Below are 9,429 nucleotides of genomic sequence, written 5' to 3' on the forward strand. Positions count from 1 at the left end.
ATGTTTGACCTTGTGCATAGGATGGAATAAATGGTAAATAACTAGATACATAAATTCTCTTTCCATTTTTTCTTAAATTACTACAGTATAAGCAAGCATACATTTCAAACCTCTTTAGTAAACACTTGAAAATATTGAGTTGTCAGCTAAGAATTAGTCCTTAAATAACATGAACACATCATTTATGACCATTTTGAGAAGTTTTGCTAGTGAAAGAGATGACATATTCAATACTAAGGAAAACCCAGAATGTTTTTATCAAAACTATTTTGGGATCTTTACTGATATCTTTCTATTTCTCACTTTCCATTATAAACCACCATGAATATCTTCCACACTTTCTTCATGGCATTTTTTATGTCCTTATTCTTAAAAGTGTAAATAATAGGATTGAGCAAAGGAGTTAGGATGGTGTAAAATATTGCCACCATTTTGTCAAAGGAGGAAGCAAATGGTGGGTGAGCATATATAAATATGCATGGGACAAAGAACAAAATCACAACTGCAATATGGGACCCACAGGTGGAGAGAGCTTTCCATCGCCCTTCAGAACTGTGGGCTTTCAGAGAGCACAGGATGACACAGTAGGATACAAGTACAATAGAGATGATTATTATGCAGATAGACCCACTGTTGGCAACCACCAAAAGGCCAAAGATATGTGTATCTGTGCAGGCAAGTTCCAGTAATGGGAACAAATCACACATGGAATGATCAATGACATTGGGTCCACAGAAGGGTAATTGCAAAGTGAAAATAATTTGTATGATAGAATGCAAGAATCCTCCTGTCCATCCTATCCCCATCAGTGTGCCACAGACCTTCCAGTTCATGATGGAAGAGTAGTGCAAGGGCTTACATATTGCTACATATCGGTCATAGGCCATGGCTGTCAAAACAATCACTTCTACTGCTGCAAGGAAGTGTTCAGCAAAGAGCTGCATCATGCATCCTTCAAAGGAGATAGTTTTCTTCTCATATAGGGAGTCCACAACCATCTTTGGTGTGATGACAGAAGAGAAGAATGCATCCACTAGGGACAAGAAAGCCAAGAAGAAGTACATGGGGCAGGCTACCAATGCTGGGCTACAGACAATAGTCACACAATTATCATGTTGCCCGAAACGGTTGCAATGTAGACAAACAAAAGTGCAATAAAAACTATTTTCTGGATTTCAAGGTTCTGTGAAAGTCCAAGGAATATGAACTCTGTTACAAAACTCTGGTTTTGCTTAATTTCAAGGAGAATGTAGAAGCAACTATGCTTGTGTAAATCTATAATTATTTTTAAAAATGCTTCAAATAAGTATATATTATCATCAAGAAGTTTGGGTAGTGAACAAATTTTTCTTACGTGAGAACAGATAAAAAAAATACTTTGCCCAGCACATGTTCATACAATCAACATGAAGTTAATTGTGTGTGTGTGTGTGTGTGTGTGTGCAGTTACAGAGAGACAAATAGGTAGACAGATAGATGATAGGCAGATAGATAGATAGATAGATAGATAGATAGATAGATAGATTGAATAGTAAGTAGAGATTATAAATTATAGAGAAGGATTATAGTATGATTTGGAAGGGGTAGTGATATAAGGGAGGGAGCAATATAAATAAAGTGTACATGAATAAATTTGTTTTTAACAAAAGATAAAAAGTCATTTATTGACATCGGTATTCAGAAATAGTGTAGAATTAAAATGCTGGCTATTTATACTCCACAAAACATACACACGTGTTTTGTCCTTGAATTGCTGACTTGTTTTCTGTAGTGGCTTCCTGAAATAGAGTAACAAAAAGCATGTGAAACCATTTATATATTACACACGTAGAGAAAACACTATGTATTAACCCTTTTTCTAATCTGCTTGGAACAAAGTAGAGACAAATAATTTGCAATGTCTACTCAGAACACTTACCTACCAACAGAAGAAAGACAAAATATACTGAACAATGCAATTAAAAACCCTCTTCATATTTCAAATTACCTTGAAAATCCTGAGGTTAATTGGAATGTCAGATGAGATAATTTATTCTTAAAAAGTATAAAGAGCTACAGGAAATGTTTGTCTCTATTTGGAATGTGTATGTTCCAGGTGTTGAGATTTCCTTTTAATTCATCATTTTAAATTGTGACCAGAACACAATACAATGCCTGTTGTCGTGGTGAGAGAATACAAGTTAAGGTAAGCTTAGAACTTAGCCAACGAGGAATAGTGAGTTTATTATTTTATTTTCTTGGTGAAAATCTTAGTAAGTGGCATTAAATCTAAACTAGCAAAAGATGCTTAATGTTTTTTTTTTTTTTTTTTTAACACGGAATCTCTGGTTTTAAAGGATAAGTGATTTCTTTAGGATGACCAGAGAAGGAAAGAAATTCATCTTTTCAGACAAGAAGTACACAGTAGTGGTGAACTTTGCATACTCTACCTCCAGATATAAAAGTCAAAACATCTTATTACTTTGCTTATTTGTGACTGAGATATCTTGACCAAGCTAACAGAAGAAATGGTTGAGAATTAGAAGTCAGTGCTTCAATCAGCAAATTAACAGCAGTTAACTACAAATTAACAGCAGTTCCATAAAAAGTGAAATTGTAAGTTGAAAATGTTTTAGAGTCTTAAAACTTTATAATTATCACTTATTTATTCAGTATTGCTGTTGTTGATACAAATAAAATTTCTCAAGATATATGATTTGAAATTTGTAAGTCTTTTCTATATCAATGATGTTTATAAATAGCTTACCAGCTCAACTGCAAGGTTTCTGAAAAACATAAAATATGAATATGTGAAAATGTGACTCACACTAAAATATCCTTAACAATTCTAGTATAATTCATCCCTTTAATATCAGCTGCCTTACTCACAGACAGGTTTTCCCATGAGACCACCAGATAAATATTTCAGCTCTTGAAATCATTTTTCAAAGCATATACTGCTTCAACTGTTTGAGTCCTCTCTTGTGTAGACAACTGAAATACATTAGTAAAACATATTTTTGTGACCACACATTTTCATGTACACAAATATATAAATATGCATACATACATATGTTTATATATGCATTTGTAAGAATGACAGAATATGTGTGTGTGTACATTAAGGAAGAAAATTTTAAAACAGTCAGCTAACACATTATTGCATGATAATGCCACAATGAAACTCCTTATTGTGTATAAAATATACATATAAAAATACACACGAGCGGCCCGCCCAATCCCACAGTGACGGAGAATACGCTATATACTCACCGAAACCAGGCAGAAACGTCATACAACCTGGACACACCAGGCACTGGGCCTCCCAAGCTTGGAGAGCACAATGAAGAGATCCCAGAAAGCATTGGGACTAGCAAGCCAGTCTCCAGTTACAGCGGGACGTGGCAGCGGAGCAGTACTGAACTGGCGGGGCACCACAGCCCTCCAGTTTAAGACTAACCAGGGCCAAACCAGAGAACAGAGAGCCTGGTTACACCATCCCTGCTGAAGTGACCACCCTGAAATCTCCAGCTGCAGCAAGACCTCAGAACCTGGCAGTGACAGCAGCACAGAACTGGCGGAACACATCAAAGAAGCAGGGCCAAACCAGAGAGCAGAGAGCCCCGGATACCACGATCTCGGCCAAGAGACCTGCCTGTACAGCTAGTCCTCAGCACATGCTGAGAGTGCTCAGCTTCCTGAAGAACTCTCCAGACACCAGAGAGAGACAGCACCAGTCTGATCTGCAGAATCCAAAAACGAACAGGGAAGGTTTCAGATAAGCCAATGGCCAGAGGTAGGCGAAAGAACACTTCCAACATAAATCAGGACATCATGACTTCACCAGCAAACCCCAAAACCGATGGATACACCAATTCAGCAGAAGCACAGGAAAATGATTTTAAAGCCATGCTTGCCCAATTATTTGAGGCTCATAAGGAGGAAATGAACAAGTCTTTCAAAGAGATGGCCAGTCAATTGGAGGCAAAGAAAGAAGAAATAGACAATATCCTTAAAGAAACACAGGCAAACATAACCAAACAAATAGATACACAAGTAGAGGAAAAATTAGTGGCATATAAGAAGGAAATGAAAAAAGAAATAGAGGCCATCGTAGAGAGACAGGAATCCAAATTCAAACACATGAAAGAAATGGTGCAAGGCATGAAAACAGAATTAGAATCAATAAAGAAAACACAAAATGAGAAAACCCTTGAGCTGGAGAACTTGGAGAAAAGATCAGGAACCACAAAAGTAAGCATCACCAACAGAATACAAGAGATGGAAGAGAGAATCTCTGGAGCTGAAGACACACTTGCAGAAATGGATACTTCTCTCAAAGAAAAAGTAAAATCAGAAAAGTTCCAATCACAAAATATCCAAGAAATCAAGGATGCTATGAAAAGACAAAATCTAAGAATAATAGGAATTCATGAAAAAGAAGACTCCAGACTCCAAGGTCCAGAAAATATTTTCAAGAAAATCATAGAAGAAAATTTTCCCAACTTAAAGAAAGAGATGTCCATAAATATACAAGAGGCCTACAGAACTCCAAATAGACTAGACCAGAAAAGAAACACATCACGTCACATCATAGTCAAAACACTAAATCTACAGAAGAAAGAAAAGATATTAAAGGCAGCAAGGGAAAAAGGCCAAGTAACATATGAAGGTAGACCTATCAGAATCACGCCGGACTTCTCATCAGAAACTATGAAAGCCAGAAGGGCCTGGGCAAGTATCATGGAGACTCTAAGAGATCACAAATGTCAACCCAGACTACTATACCCTGCAAAGCTTTCAATCAACATAGATGGAGAAAACAAAATATTCCATGACAAAATTAAATTTATACAATATCTACACAGCAAACCATCCCTACAGAAGATACTAGAAGGAAAACTCCAATCCAATGAAAACAAATTCACCCAAGAAAACAGGGCATACAGATAATGTCACAACAAAAATGAAAAGAAAACAAGCATTGAAACAGGGTTAGATCATCGACTCCATTACAAAAGGAACTAACATGCATTGGTCACTATTATCTATCAATATCAATGGACTCAACTCACCAATAAAAAGACACAGGCTAACAGAATGGTTAAGAAAACAGGATCCAACATTCTGTTGCATCCAAGAAACACACCTATGCAACAAAGACAAACACTACCTCAGAGTAAAGGGCTGGAAAACTGTTTTTCAAGCAAATGGTTCCAGAAAACAAGCTGGAGTAGCCATCCTAATATCTAATAAAATAGACTTTCAACCCAAGTTAATCAAAAAAGATAAGGAGGGCCACTATATTCTCATCAAAGGAAAAATCCACCAAGAGGACATCACAATCTTGAATATCTATGCTCCAAATACAAGAGCACCGACATTCGTAAATGAAACATTATTAAAGCTTAAATCATACATTGATCCTAATACCTTAATAGTGGGAGACTTCAACACTCCACTCTCACCAAGGGACAGATCAACTAGACAGACAGACACCAAATAGGGAAATAAAAGCACTCACAGAATCCCTAAATCAAATGGACCTAATAGACGTCTACAGATCATTTCACCCAAACTCAAAAGATTACACCTTCTTTTCAGCACCACATGGAACCTTTTCCAAAATAGACCATATAGTGGGCCACAAAGCAAGCCTCAACAGATACAAAAGGATTGAAATAATCCCTTGTATACTATCTGACCACCATGGACTAAAGCTCGACCTCAACAACAACAGAAACAACAAAAAGCCGACACGCACATGGAAACTGAACAACTTACTACTCAATGACAGCTGGGTTAAGGAAGAAATAAAGAAAGAAATTAAAGACTTCCTAGAATTCAATGAAAAGGAAGGCACAACATACCCAAATTTATGGGACACATTGAAAGCAGTGCTCAGAGGAAAATTTATAGCACTAAGTGCCTGCAAGAAGAAATTCGTAACATCACATACAAACAACTTAATAGCCCAACTGAAAACCCTAGAAAAAAAAAGAAGCAGATACACCCAAGAGGAGCAGATGGCTGGAAATAATCAAACTAAGGGCTGAAATCAATCAACTAGAAACAAATAAAACTATCCAAAGAATCAATGAAACAAAAAGCTGGTTCTTTGAGAAAATCAACAAGATAGACAAACCCTTAGCCAAACTAACTAAAAAGCAGAGAGAAACTATCCAGATCAGCAAAATCAGAAATGAAAATGGGGACATAACCACAGACACTGAGGAAATCCAAACAATTATTAGGTCATACTACAAAAGCCTATATGCCACAAAATTTGAGAATCTAAATGAAATGGATAATTTTCTTGAAAGATTCCATCTACCAAAACTAAGTCAAGATCAGGTAGAAAGACTGAATAGCCCTATATCTCCCAAGGAAATCGAAGCAGTCATTAACAGTCTCCCCTCCAAAAAAAGCCCTGGACCAGATGGCTTCAGCGCAGAATTCTACAAGACCTTCAAAGAAGTGCTAACTCCAATTCTCCTCAAGCTATTCCACAAAATAGAAACAGAAGGAACACTACCAAACTCATTCTATGAAGCCACAGTCACCTTAATACCTAAACCACACAAAGACCCAACAAAAAAAGAGAACTTTAGGCCTATCTCTCTTATGAACATTGACGCAAAAATACTCAATAAAATACTTGCAAACCGAATCCAAGAACACATCAAAGATATCATCCACCATGACCAAGTAGGCTTCATCCCAGGCATGCAAGGGTGGTTCAACATACGGAAATCCATCAATGTAATCCACTACATAAACAAACTGAAGGAGAAAAACCACATGATCATCTCCTTAGACGCCGAAAAAGCATTTGACAAAGTCCAACACCCATTCATGTTTAAAGTCTTGGAGAGATCAGGGATACAAGGCACATACCTAAACATAGTAAAGGCAATATATAGCAAGCCTATAGCTAACATCAAACTCAATGGAGAGAAACTTAAATCAATCCCACTGAAATCAGGGACAAGACAAGGCTGTCCATTGTCCCCATATCTCTTCAACATAGTACTTGAAGTCCTAGCCAGAGCAATAAGACAACTAAAGGAGATCAAGGGAATACAAATCGGAAAGGAAGAGGTCAAAGTGTCACTATTTGCAGATGATATGATAGTATACATGAGCGACCCCAAAAATTCAACCAGAGAACTCCTTCAGCTGATAAACACCTTCAGCAAAGTGGCAGGATACAAAATCAACTCAAAAAAATCAGAAGCCCTCCTATATACCAAAGACAAAAAAGCTGAGAAAGAAATTAGGGAAACAACACCCTTCACAATAGCAACTAATAACATAAAGTACCTTGGTGTGACCCTAACCAAGCAAGTGAAAGACCTGTTTGAGAAAAACTTCAAGTCTCTGAAGAAAGAAATCAAAGAAGATATCAGAAGATGGAAAGATCTCCCGTGCTCATGGATTGGTAGGATTAACATTGTGAAAATGGCCATACTGCCAAAAGCAATCTACAGATTCAATGCAATTCCCATCAAAATACCAACTCAATTCTTTACAGACCTTGAAAAAAAGATTCTCAGTTTCATATGGAGAAACAAAAAACCCAGAATCTCCAAAACGATCCTGTACAACAACAGATCATCTGGAGGTATCTCCATTCCTGATCTCAAGCTGTACTACAGGGCAACAGTAATAAAAACTGCATGGTACTGGCATAGAAACAGAAAGGAGGATCAATGGACCCGCATAGAAGACCCAGAAATAAATCCACACACCTATGAATATTCGATATTCGACAAAGAAGCCAATTCCATTCAATGGAAAAAAGACAGCATCTTCAACAAATGGTGCTGGACCAACTGGATGTCTACATGCAAAAAAATGAAAATAGATCCATATTTATCACCCTGCACAAAACTAAAGTCAAAGTGGATCAAGGACCTCAACATAAAACCAGATACCCTAAATCAATTGGAAAAAAAAGTGGGGAACAGCCTAGAACTCATTGGCACAGAAAAAACTTCCTGAACAGAACACCAACAGCACAGGCTCTAAGAGCAACAATCAATAAATGGAACCTCATGAAACTGAAAAGTTTCTGTAAAGCAAAGGATACTGTCATCAAAACAAAACGACTGCCTACAGATTGGGAAAGAATCTTCACTAACCCTTTATCTGACAGAGGACTAATATCCAGTATATACAAAGAACTAAAGAAGCTGAAAAGCAGCAAACCAAGTAATCCAATTAAAAAATGGGGAACAGAGCTAAACAGAGAATTCTCGACAGAGGAATATCGAATGGCAGAAAAACACTTAAAGAAATGCTCATCCTCATTAGCCATCAGGGAAATGCAAATCAAAACGACCCTGAGATATCACCTTACACCCATCAGAATGGCCAAGATGAAAAACTCAAGCGATAACACATGCTGGAGAGGTTGTGGAGAAAGGGGAACCCTCCTCCACTGCTGGTGGGAACGTAAACTGGTAAAACCACTCCGGAAAGCTATCTGGCGCTTTCTAAGACAAATAGGAATAGTGCTTCCTCCAGACCCAGCTATACCACTGCTAGGTATATACCCAAAGTTTGTTCAAGTACACAGAAAGGACACTTGCTCAACCATGTTTATAGCAGCTCTATTTGTAATAGCCAGAACCTGGAAACAACCCAGATGTCCATCAACGGTGGAATGGGTACAGAAATTGTGGTATTTTTATACAATGGAATACTACTCAGCAATCAAAAAGGAGGAAATCATGAAATTTTCAGGCAAATGGTGGGATCTAGAAAAGATCATTCTGAGTGAAATATCCCAGAAGGAGAAAGACAAACATGGGATATACTCACTTATATAGACCTATAAGATATGATAAACATAATGAAATTTATACACCTAAAAAGATAATCAATTGAGCGGACATGGGGTAAGATGATCAATCCTCATTTAGAAAGACAGATGGGATGTGCATTGAACGTATGACAGGAGTCTACTGAGCGCATCTGAAAGACTCTAACTAGCAGTGTTTTCAAAGCAAAGACTCATGACCAAACCTTTGGCAGAGTACAGGGAATCATAAGAAAGAAGGGGAGTTAGTCTGATGGGGAAAGGATAGGAGCTCCACAAGGACCAAATATATCTGGGCACAGGGTCTTTTCTGAGACTGACATTCAACCAAGGACCATGTATGGATATAACCTAGAACCTCCACTCAGATGTAGCCTGTGGTAGCTCAGTAACCAATTGGTTTCCCAAAGTGAGGGGAACAGGGACTATTTCTAACAGGAACTCAATGACTGGCTCTTTGGTCTCCCCACCCCCGAAGGGAGGAGCAGTCCTGTTAGGCCACAGAGGAGGGCTTTGCAGCCAGTCCTGAAGATACCTGATAAAACAGGATCAGATGAATGGGGAGGAGGTCCCCCTTATCAGTGGACTTGGAAAGGGGCACGGTGGAGATGAGGGAGGGAGGGAGG

At 37.9% G+C, this 9,429-nt stretch overlaps 1 pseudogene; it reads right to left on the minus strand.

The window, feature by feature from the left end:
* Positions 1–299: 299 nt before the first annotated feature.
* LOC132655331 (olfactory receptor 4C15-like) lies at positions 300–1,391 on the minus strand (annotated as a pseudogene).
* Positions 1,392–9,429: the final 8,038 nt, after the last annotated feature.

Source organism: Meriones unguiculatus, chromosome 7 (genome assembly GCF_030254825.1).
Source record: "Meriones unguiculatus strain TT.TT164.6M chromosome 7, Bangor_MerUng_6.1, whole genome shotgun sequence".
Taxonomy (NCBI): Eukaryota; Metazoa; Chordata; class Mammalia; order Rodentia; family Muridae; genus Meriones; species Meriones unguiculatus.